Genomic DNA, 12,696 nt, shown 5'->3' on the forward strand with positions numbered 1-12,696 from the left:
TGTGTCATCAACTTCTACCAGTGTCCCATTCTCCTCTTCTTTGATATCCAAACCCTTATCAATAAATCCCCTTGGAAAATTACCAAAACCAGATGGTGAAGCCATTCTTGATGAAGACGCAGCCTGAGTATGCGTACTTTTCAAAATAGGGTTTGGTATATAAAGGGATCCACGGGAACCTGGAAATAGGGTTTCCAAATTCAGTTCGTTACAACAACAAGGATGCCCGTACGAACCCGATATGGCCCATTAAACCAATCAAAAAGAGACATACTCAAATAGATGCAACTGGTCGTAGAAGAAGTCTGCCTATGTGAGAAAACTCACAGACCTTATCTCAAAAATTGTATTTATACAAAACAATTTTTAGAGTAAAAGTAACAACTTTGTCCTAGTAATACTTTTTAAGATTACCATTACAACAACACACAAATACTTAAGCAGAAGTCTATGAAAATGATTATCCAGCTAAGAACGATAAGAAAATAGCATAGACAATTAGAGAACCATTTTTGCTATCAGTATACCTGAATACATCTCATTCTGTCAGGATTTTTAAAGAGAGTGAGGCTTCAACCTTGTGATTAATTAGCACAAGTATGAGCCTTAAGCTCATTAAATGAACATTGTTTACGGTTAAGCTTCTTTTTCCTGTTCTTTGGAGGAAAACCATTATGATGTGAAAAGTTATCATAAAACTTACTATCATCAAAGTATGACCCATAGTTTTGATTCTTACATGCAGAGGGACTTGTCAGCTTGTTCATGATATCTTTATATCTTTCAATTATCCTTTAGGTTGGCTTCCCTTAATCCATTGTTCCCTTCTTATGGTACCTTTTTCACATCATGAACAACATAATCTCCCTTCCTAATTTAAGAATATCCATGAGTTTTTCTTCGTCGAAATGGCTTAGGAAGACTGTTATGTGTTTGAACATTTGAGGAATACATTGAATTTACTTTCCTGGTGGGGTATACAGAGTGAGTACTAAAATTTAAATCTAATTGGTTTAGACATAAGAATGACAGTTACACCTTTGAGAATTAAATCTAAGGTGTGTTGAAGACGAATAATAGAATTGTCATTCAACCTAGAATTTCCTCTTTTGTTTACTTGGTCCTTTTGAATCACATAAGAGACACACTTTCTGATCACCTGAGTGATTAGACAGAACAGTGTTAATATCATTGGGATAATTCTTCCTTCCTTGTGATGTGGACATTCCTTGATTAGAGGAAGACACGGGCACATCTCTTTCAACAGGAAGGGTTTTCGTTTTTACTTCTGGAATTGATTCTTTTGCAGTTACATCAGAAGCAATTGGTATGGTGGACTCATTTGAACACTCTTGAATGGAGAGTTTACTTAAGAGATGTTCAATTTTCAAAGCATCCTTTTTGAGAGTTTCCTCTTTAAGACCAACTAGGACATTGACTTTGTGTTTCAAACGATTGACATTATCAGCCTCGATCCTAAAGAGCTTTAGAATCGTTGAGCTCTCTTGGGCTGCTTTCCTTTCAATGTCAGAGATGGACTCGTCAGTAAGGTAATCATATAAACACTTGTCTACGTATGTTTGTTTCATGTATAAAATGGGATCCAACAGTAAATGGTCTAACCTGGTACACCAATGTATCTCGAAGACGACTTTAGCAGTCCTGTTAAATGGGCCTCCAACAATTTTTTTTAAACCTACTAGGAAGCTGAGGCAGGGAGATCCGATCCCCTCCTATATTTTCTTGTTTTGTATGGAAGCCTTATCTAGAACTATTTTGAATGCTGAAAATTTGGGGTTGATCAAAGATATAAAACTAGTTCATAATTCTCCCTCTATAAGTGAGTTTAAAAAATTGGAATTCCATTTGTAAAACTCTTGAAGAAGGGGGTTTAGGTATAAAAAATGTTAGGAAATTTAACCTTGCTATGATAACAAAGGTGGGATGGAACTTAAAACAAAACCCCAAATCTCTATGTGCTACTATATTGAAAAAAAGTACTATCCAAAGTGTGACATCCTTCATATAGATAGTAAACCTAAAAGAAGGGACAATTGGATCTGGAAAGGCTTGTTAAATGTTATAAACCAAATTAAAAAATGTTGCTACTGGGAAATAGGAAATGGTAAGAATATTGACATATGGGATGATCTTTGGATCCCAGAAAATAAAATTCCTATGCAGAGACCTGATACAAATAATGAGGGTCTAAAGAAAGTTAGTGATCTGATTAATGATCATAAAATTTGGGATCTAGAGAAACTGAGTAAATTCTTTGATGCGCACACAACAACAAAGATAAAGAAACTAAAAAATACCAGTGGAGGATAAATTGGACACTCCTAGATGGACCCTAAACGAGAAAGGTATATTTTCTGTGAAATCTCTTTATAATCATATAAACTCAGGTGGTGCTGTTGAGTATGCTATGGAGAATGGATACTTCTCCTGCCATTAAGAATTTCATCTGGAAGGCAGCCCATTCTGTAAAGACCCTCAACCTCGTCAACGCTATTAGAACGGTCAAGAGACGTCTTAGCCGATAATAACTCGATTAGTTTAACACGAGCGATAATTAATAGGAATTAATCAAACAAATATCTAGATACGAAACTAGTACCATCGGTTAGATCTAGAAAAGTTATACGAAATGGACTACTCGAATGTGTGAATCAGATACCGGATGAAGAAGAAAACATCAAGACAATATGAAGGGTAAAATCATCATTTCCGGAAAAACGCTTTTGAATGCAACAAGGACACGTTTTGGCTTTCCCTTATCAGATTCTTGGGTTCCTTTAGCATTTGGGTCGACTTTATCAACTCAATTGAAGAGGATAACCTCTCAAATGTTTTTCTTCTTTCTCTTTCTTCTTTTCTCCTTTGTTCGTGCTGCTGATGAAAATTTGTGAATCAAATTCGAGATTTGGTGTTCGTAATAAGAAGGAAAATGTCAAGGATCGATTATCAATGGTGAAGATAGTTTTGTAATTGAATTAGATTAAGAAGAAGTGATGTTCAGAGAGATTCAGTGAGTTAGGGTTTTTGAATTTGAAGTAAGATGTGCATGGGATTGATAATGATGATTTCTAGTTGTTAATGGATGAAGATCGAATGGTTTGATGTTGTGTTTGTGATTTGAAGTTGTTATGAAGATGAAATATATGTTCTAGGGGTTTGATTAGAGATGGGTTGGTCGATCTGGTGATGACGGTGGTGTTAATCCAAGTGCTGATTCAAAATCAGGAAGAATCAAAAAGGTAACTAAGGTTCTTTTGAATTGAAGATTAAATTGTGTTAATTTGAGTATTGATTGAATCTGAAGTTCAATTAGTGGTTGAATTGCAAGTTTTGTTGAAGTTGGAAGTGAATTATAGTTTCAGTAGAGTTGATCCGGTAATTGGCAATTCAGAGGATGCTAAAGCTTGGGTAAGTCTCTAATTGTTCTAATTCTGGTATTTTAAATTGAGTTGATTAAAGTATTCAGTCTATTTGATTGATAATAAAACCAGAATTGAGATCAATGTAGAATGGAGTTGTAATTATGGTTTAATGTTGTGGTTGTGGTGATTCTGAAGTTGCACATATGAATAATTGAGGAAGGAGGTAGTGGTGGTGAGGATATCGCTGTTGTGGTTTTGTGGAGTGCAGGGAAGAACTCATAGTGGTTCTAGGATTGTATTGAGCTAAGGTGCAGAATTATATGAGTTGAAGGTATTTGTGTGTTTGAGTTGAGGGAATAAGAAGTGTGATGGTTTGGTATTGCTAATGAAGGGTATATGGTTATGAGTTAAATTGGTGCTTTAGATGGCTTGTATTGATGAAGCTGAGGTTGATCTTAGTTATTAGTGATTATAGAATTTTAGACTGTATTCTTGTGAAAGCTTGGGAGCTTGAAGTTACTGCATATTGCAGGTAAACTTAGTTTATGTTTGTAAATGAATTTTGAAGTTTGTTCAGAATGAATGAATTTATGTTGAGAGGTTAAAGTGGAAAATGAGGATGTAAGAACCTTTGGTATGTTCTTTAGCTCAGGCTTTAAGTGTTAATTGTCTGACTAAACATATTTAGTCTGATTTAGTTTTCTTTTCTGACTCAGTTATCTGACTGAGTCGAGTTGACCCTGATAACCTGAGTTGAACCTTGTTGACTCACCGAGTCCCTATCTTGACCCGAGTTAACTCAGTGGACCGAGTTGGACCTTGACCCTAGACTCTGGTTGACGTGGACTGTTACTTGAATTATTTGACCATCAGTGACCGTTAATAGACTCATATGGACCAAGCGTTAGGTTAATGGTCTGGTTTAGTGGACTTGGACTTAGAACCATTAGTTGGACTTGGATAATTCTTGTGTGAGCCTTTTGGCTAGATTCTTAGACTTTTTGTGTGATTAATAGTTAGTCTATATTAACAACAATCGATTCAAAGGATGAACCAGTGGATCGTGGATCTCGAGGTAGGCGTGGCTTGTCATCAAAAGAGGTGGTAATACTTTTAACTCTTTTGAAACCATCGTTGTTTTGTTTTACAAAATTTTATGTTTAACAAACTCATGCATTGTCAGTTTGTGCATCTCATGCATTGTTTAGTTTGTATTATGATTGTTCTGTTGATTCTTTGAATATTTCCATGAATTGGAAAGGACATGTAATGTTTTGTTGTCACTATGAATTGTTATGGGAAATGAGAATTTCCACGTGTGGTATATAGGATACGCTCCTTCATTTATATCTACATGAATTCAGCTTTTATACTTATTAGGTGTGGAACAACCCGGCATCAATATAGCTATGTAGGTGTGGAAAAACCCGGCATCACTAATATATATTGTTTGAAAAAGGAGTTTGTCCATATACATTGTTTGTGCATTTCCAGTGACTTAGTCACTTTGATGTTTGGGAAAACATGTATTGTTTTCCAAATCTTGCTCATGATTTATTTAAAATTAAATGTTATTCCTACTGGGCACCCCTTCTAGGGATGATGTGCTCACCCTTTCCCACTTTCAGTTTCAGAGACAGATCAGAGTTGCCCAGCGAAAGCTTCGAAGAGTTGACTCCGTTAATTAGTTTCTGCTATGTATATTATGTTGTTTATTATATTTGCAAACCAAATGATTATTGTATATGTATCATTTGAGAGGAGTTCTTGTATATATAATTCTGCAGGGCTAGTTTTGGGTTAAGTTTAGTAGCAGATTTCTTAATTAAATGTTTAGGTAAATGATTTTGATTTTTTAGTGCCTCTATGTTTAGTTAATCTCTTGGATTATTTAGCTGCTATCTTAGGGGAGCTACACATTCCATACTTCCAAATAGTATGCGAGTGGCAGCCGTTATCCCAGATATAGAAACTAAGTGTAAACTATGTAACGAGCATGAAGAAACCCTAACCCATTTGTTCTTGCAATGCAACTACGTCTCTCAGGTATGGATGCATTTTAATTTTGATATGTATTTTATTAGGAATGGTACTATTTGTGTAAGGACCCTCAAGCTCGTCAACGCTATTAGATCGGTCAAGAGTCGATCAAGAGACGATTTATCCGCTAATAACTCGATTAGTGTAACACGAACGTTAATTAATAAAAATTAATCTAACAATGATTTAGATATAAAACTAGTATCGTTAGATAGATCTGGAAAAGTTACGCGGAATGGGCTACTCGAACGTGTCAATCAGATACCAGACGAAGAAGTAATCATCAGATTGGTTTGAAGGGAAAGATAGTCTTTTCATAATTAGATCGACCAGACTCCCCTTATCATTTTGGAGGGTTCCTTTTATCATTTGTCTTTGGTCTTATCTCCCCAGACCGAGCGGATAAACCCACATATTTTTCCTTCTTCTTTCTTTCTTCTTATCTCTTTCCCTTCTTCTTTGTTCTTCCTCCTATGCGAGTGATGAGAGCTGGTTTGAGAGAGAGATACAATCGATGAGTGAGATCAGATGAATATATTATGTTGATGGAGAGATGATGATGTTGTTGAGGTTTATTGAGTTCAGGAAAGAAGAAGAGATGATATCTGAAGAAATCAGATTGGGGTTTAGGTTGGTTTTTGAGTTTGATCAAGTTGACATGATAATTGAGTTCCTGATGGATGAATATTGAATGGGTAGATGGTTAATTGCAGTTTTGAAGATGAATCGGTGATGAATCAGTAAAGAAGAGAACGAATTAGGGTTGCAGATTGATTCGAAGTTTAAATGAAATGTAAATACAGGTGATGGTTCTATACAATGAATGGAATTGGAGTTGCAGGTGAAAGAATGATGTTAGATATAGCTGGTTGTGTTGGGATGGAGTTACAGTTGTGGACAATGGTGGTGCGCTCAAGAACAATGGCTATATGTTGCGAGAATTGAATGTGTTGCAGAATGGTGGCTGGTGGTGTTGGTGTTGTTGTTCATGGGGTTGGAAGTGATGCTAGTGTAATGGATGTGGTGGTATTATAGCTATGTTGGCTGATGCAAGTGGTGTTGCTTCAAGGAAATAAGTTAGTGATGTTGTTGTTGTTGCAGGAAAGGTGTTTGTGGATTATTGTATTAGTGGAAGGTTTGTTGTGGTGTCGAGATTGAGAGCCAGCATGGATGAGATGAAGATGAAATCCCAGGGTTAAGAAGATATTGAGCTTATATGGATGGTTGGTGGTGTTTTAATGCAAAGAAGCTGGTTTTAGAATTGTTGTTAGTCTAGTTAAGAAGAAGTCATGTTAATGCTGATTGAAAAAAGTGTAAATGTTGGTTGTTGATGTGGTATGTGATATAATTGTAATGAAGAGTGAGGAGTAGATTGAACAATTATAATTTGGTGGTTTCAATGGAGGCCTGCTTAGAACTACAATTGTAGGTAAACTAAATTATCACTTGTAATTGAGTTATAAGGTTTAATTAAGAAAGTGTAATGTTGAGATTTATGGTGAACCAAAATAGTAACTGCTGATGAGAGTGGTTGGTTGTATTGATGTTTCAGCAGTGGCCTTAGTGAGAGCCTGCATCTGCAGATCTAGGTAAGCTTAATTACAGTTGTATTGAAGTTATAGAATTCTATTTGAATAAAATTTATTTAAGATAAATTATTGAGTAGTTGTTGTTTAGAAAAAAGTTGAATGAATGAATTGATGTATTGTTTAGTTTGAAGTTGAACTGGGTTAGAATTATATCTGTATGAGAACCTTTAGTCTGTCCGACTGAACTTATTCAGTCTGAATCAATTTTGCCCTTAACTGACTCAGTTAATCTGACTGAGTTGAATCGGTGTTAACTCACTGAGTTTCTCTTTGACCTGAGTTGACCAGTGCACCGACCTTGGCAGAGTTAGATCGGTTGACTAGACCTGACCTTGACTGTTGACTTGACCTTTGACCGACGTTTACCATTAGTTGACCCATTGACCGTTAGTGACTCTTTGTTGACTCAGATGGACTGGACTTTAGTTAATGGGCTTGTTTAATAAACTTGGGCTTAGGACTAGTTTAACTAGTTTGATGAATTAGACCCTTATGGTCTGAATTAGTCTTTGGCTTCTTCTACAAAGTTGTAGATATTCAGAAGACTTACATCATGTTTGTTTTTTCTTCTATGTAGAGGCTAACCTCTATTAGCCTCTATATAGTGGTGGGTCCCATTTATTTGGTGTTTGTTTTTTCCACTACCTCTACAAAGATAGAGGCAAATCTCTATCTATATAGAGGAAATCAAATAGCACCAATGAGGTGCTATCTTTGATCCTCTACCTCTATTAAACCTTCAAATGACTAATATATCCTCGAACGAACTTATAATGTTCAAAAATAATTCCTTAATTTAAAATCTAAAATTTTACATGTTTCAAGAAAAGTGATACTTTCGCCCGTTTCAGAAAAAGGGATATTTTCGCGCTGTTTCAGAAAAAGTGATATTTTGCTCCGTTGCAGAAAAAGTGACACTTTAGCCCCGTTTCAGAAAAAGTGATACTTCCCCCGTTTCAGAAAAAGTGATACTTTCACGCCGTTTCAGAAAAAGTGATACTTTCGCCCCGTTTCAGAAAAAGTGATACTTTCGCGCCGTTTCAGAAAAAGTGATATTTTTGCTCCGTTTCAGAAAAAGTGATTTTTTCCATGTTTCATAAAAAGTGATATTTTTTCCCTGTTTCAGAAAAAGTGAAAATTTTGCCCTGTTTCAGAAAAAGTGATATTTTTGTTCTGTTTCAGAAAAAGTTATGTTTTTGCCCCGTTTCAGAAAAAGTGATTTTTGCCCTGTTTCAGAAAAGGTGATTTTTTTTCCGTTTCAGAAAAAGTGATACTTTCGCCCGTTTTAGATAAAGTGATACTTTCGCCCGTTTCAGATAAAGTGATATTTTTGATCCGTTTCAGAAAAAGTGATATTTTTACCCCGTTTCAGAAAAAAGTTATACTTTCGCTCCGTTTCAGAAAAAGTGAACATCTTTGGTTGTATTTTCTAATACATTTTTTTCCGTTTGGAATTTTTGAACATCTTTGGTTGTAATGGATATTCATGGATTTTTTGAATATTATAAGGGTAAAATGAGAAATATATAAAATTGGGTACACAATATAGAGTTGTTAGATAGTGGTCAAACAAACATGATTTTAAGAGAGATTATATAGTGAAATTTATATAGATATAGAGGTAAACCTCTATATAGAACACTCTACCTATATAGAGGAAAAAACAAACGTGTTGTTAGATATTGGACTATAGAACCAACCCAATTCAATTAGTAAACCTTAGCTATGCTAAAGATAGATAAATAAAATATGGAGAACCTTAAATGGGCCTAAAATCATTAGAAAGACTTGTATAATACTTGTGTGAGCCATTTTGGCTAGAATCTTAGAATTCTTGTGCGATTAACAGTTAGTTATTAACAACGATCGATTCAAAGGATGAACCAGTGGATCGTGGATCTCGAGGTAGGCGTGGCTTGTCATCAGAAGAGGTGGGAATACTTTTAACTCTTTTGAAACCATTGTTGTTTCTTTTAAAAAAGTTTATGTTTAACAAATTCATGCATTATCTGATTGTGCATTGTTTTATATAAATTCCGAAAGTATATAGAATACGCTCCTTCATTTTGGTGTGTAAGGAATTGGTCGAAACCAACATTGATGTGTAAGGAATTGGTCAACATCAATGCATAATATTGGATGTGTAAGGAATTGGTTGACATCCAATATATTTCATTGTCAATGTATACAATTGGATGTGTAAGGAATTGGTCGACATCCAATAATACGTTGTTTTGTCGAAGGAGTTAGTTCCATATACCATGATTGTTTGTTTCTGTATTTTGTATGCCATTTAGTGTTTTGGGAAAAACATTATTTGTTATTGGATGTGTAAGGAATTGGTCGACATCCAATAAACTTTATTATCAATGTATAATATGGGATGTGTAAGGAATTGGTCGACATCCGATATATTCATTGTTTTTCCAAATCATTCCAATGATTAATTGAAAGTTAAATGTTATTCCTACTGGGCATTTTGTGCTCACCGTTTTCCACATTCAGTTTTCAGAGACAGATCAGAGTTGCGCAGCGAAAGCCACAAGTGTTGACTCCGTTAATTAGTTTACTTCTGTTATGTTTATTATGTTGTTTATCGTATCTGTAAACCAATTGATTATTGTATATGTATCATTTGAGAGAAGTTCATGTATATATATTCTGAGCGGGGTTAGTTTGGGGATAAGTTTTGTAGCAGATTTCTTAATTGAATGTTTAAGTATTTGAATTAGATTCGTAGTGCCTCTTTATTTAGTTAATCTCTTGTAATAGTCAGTTGCTAGCTTAGGAGGCGCTATAGTGTTGGTATCAGAGCTCACTATTAGATCTTATATGGGAAACAATAGAAATAGCCAGTGCCAGTTAGTGAACTAGATTAGTCTGGAACTCGGTTGGGTTTGTGAGATAAATCTTAATCACTAAAAGATATGAATAATTAAAAGAATTATTTAATTGATTGATTTGTTTGTTTGATTGTTTGTATAGGTAATGAAGTAAAAATTGTAGGGACACCAATTACGATAAGAGTTTAGAAAATAATTAATCTTAATAAATTAATAATAATTTAATCCAGCACTGGGTAATAGTGAAGGTTGTGTTTTCTCTGTTCGTAGGAAGGCATTGTAGGGACTGGCCAACCTTGACAGGGCAACTGCATTTAGAGGTGACCGATCATAGACGTTTAGTATGATTTAGATCTTTTAGAAAACCGATAATTATAAATTCAATTAGAAAGATTCGTAGGAATCTCCCTTGTAATTAGAGACAGGTATTTTATAAAATAGAAATTCGTGTAGAAAATTTAAATATAAAAGTCATAGTCTTCGATATAGAGCTTCGTGTAAGAAACTTGAACTTCCTAATTTGATAGAACTTAAATCAGCGTAATTGAACCTAGAGCTACAAATTTTAAATCTTAGTTGTAGAAAGTCATATAGGTTTGTGCTTTGTTTCATGTTGTTTGCGCTTAGACTAGAGATGAGATGATTCTATAAGGTGGGGAGTTTTGAAGACCATAAGGATGATTTGATTTTCTAGGACGAAAATGTATAAGGTGGGGAGAATGTAAGGACCCTCAAGCTCGTCAACGCTATTAGACCGGTCAAGAGTCGATCAAGAGACGATTTATCCGCTAATAACTCGATTAGTGTAACACGAACGTTAATTAATAAAAATTAATCTAACAGTGATTTAGATATAAAACTAGTATCGTTAGATAGATATCGAAAAGTTACGCGGAATGGGCTACTCGAACGTGTCAATCAGATACCAGACGAAGAAGTAATCATCAGATTGGTTTGAAGGGAAAAATAGTCTTTTCATAATTAGATCGACCAGACTCCCCTTATCATTTTGGAGGGTTACTTTTATCATTTGTCTTTGGTCTTATCTCACCAGACCGAGCGGATAAACCCACATATTTTTCCTTGTTCTTTCTTTCTTCGTATCTCTTTCCCATCTTCTTTGTTCTTCCTCCTCTGCGAGTGATGAGAGCTGGTTTGAGAGAGAGATACAATCGATGAGTGAGAGCATATGGATAGATTATGTTGATGGAGAGATGATGATGTTGTTGAGGTTTATTGAGTTGAGGAAAGAAGAAAAGATGATATCTGAAAAAATCAGATTGGGGTTTAGGTTGGTTTTTGAGTTTGATCAAGTTGATATGATAATTGAGTTCCTGATGGATGAATATTGAATGGGTAGATGGTTAATTGTAGTTTTGAAGCTGAATCGGTGATGAATCAGTATATAAGAGAACAAATTAGGGTTGCAGATTGATTCGAAGTTTAAATGAAATTATTAAGTTGATTGAGTTCTTCATAGATGAAGGATAAATGGGTTATTGTTGAATTGATGATGTGAAGCAGTTCTGTTGAAGATTCTGCAAATTAGGGCTTCGTGTAAATGATCACAGATGTGTTAGAAGAAGAAATTGAAATTGACGAAGACTATGAGGCGTGATTTGAAGAGTGGTAGAAGCTGAACGTGCTAATGAATTGAGGTAACTTCTTTTCTCAGTAAACCTAGTAAAGAGATTTATTTTTATTATTAGGTGATGTCTGGGTTTATATGGGAGATGTGTAGATACTTAAAAGGAATTAGTATTAATTGAGATGGAAATACAGGTGATGGTTCTGTACAATGAATGGAATTGTAGTTGCAGGTGAAAGAATGATGTTAGATATAGCTGGTTGTGTTGGGATGGAGTTACAGTTGTGGACAATGATGGTGCGCTCAAGAACAATGGCTATATGTTGCGAGAATTGAATGTGTTGCAGAATGGTGGCTGGTGGTGTTGGTGTTGTTGTTCATGGGGTTGGCAGTGATGCCAGTGTAATGGATGTGGCGGTATTATAGCTATGTTGGCTGATGCAAGTGGTGTTGCTTCAAGGAAATAAGTTAGTGATGTTGTTGTTGTTGCAGGAAAGGTGTTGGTGGATTATTGTATTAGTGGAAGGTTTGTTGTGGTGTCGAGATTGAGAGCCATCATGGATGAGATGAAGATGAAATTTCAGGGTTAAGAAGATATTGAGCTTATATGGATGGTTGGTGGTGTTTTAATGCAAAGAAGCTGGTTTTAGAATTGTTGTTAGTCTAGTTAAGAAGAAGTCATGTTAATGCTGATTGAAAAAAGTGTAAATGTTGGTTGTTGATGTGGTATGTGATATAATTGTAATGAAGAGTGAGGAGTAGATTGAACAATTATAATTTGGTGGTTTCAATGGAGGCCTGCTTAGAACTACAATTGTAGGTAAACTAAATTATCACTTGTAATTGAGTTATAAGGTTTAATTAAGAAAGTGTAATGTTGAGATTTATGGTGAACCAAAATAGTAACTGCTGATGAGAGTGGTTGGTTGTATTGATGTTTCAGCAGTGGCCTTAGTGAGACCCTGCATCTGCAGATCTAGGTAAGCTTAATTACCGTTGTATTGAAGTTATAGAATTTTATTTGAATAAAATTTATTTAAGATAAATTATTGAGTTGTTGTTGTTTAGACAAAATTTGAATGAATGACTTGATGTATTGTTTAGTTTGAAGTTGAACTGGGTTAGAATTATATCTGTATGAGAACCTTTAGTCTGTCTGACTGAACTTATTCAGTCTGAATCAATTTTTCCCTTAGATGACTCAGTTAATCTGACTGAGTTGAATCGGTGTTAACTCACTGAGTTTCTATTTG

General features: G+C 35.1%; 1 long non-coding RNA gene across 1 annotated transcript; it reads left to right on the top strand.

The window, feature by feature from the left end:
• Positions 1-10,927: 10,927 nt before the first annotated feature.
• LOC113348715 lies at positions 10,928-12,489 on the top strand. The gene is made up of 2 exons (XR_003359775.1): positions 10,928-11,513; positions 11,638-12,489. It is a non-coding gene; the product is annotated as an uncharacterized LOC113348715 (long non-coding RNA).
• Positions 12,490-12,696: the final 207 nt, after the last annotated feature.

The sequence above is a fragment of the Papaver somniferum genome, chromosome 2, assembly GCF_003573695.1.
Source record: "Papaver somniferum cultivar HN1 chromosome 2, ASM357369v1, whole genome shotgun sequence".
In the NCBI taxonomy this organism is placed as follows: domain Eukaryota; kingdom Viridiplantae; phylum Streptophyta; class Magnoliopsida; order Ranunculales; family Papaveraceae; genus Papaver; species Papaver somniferum.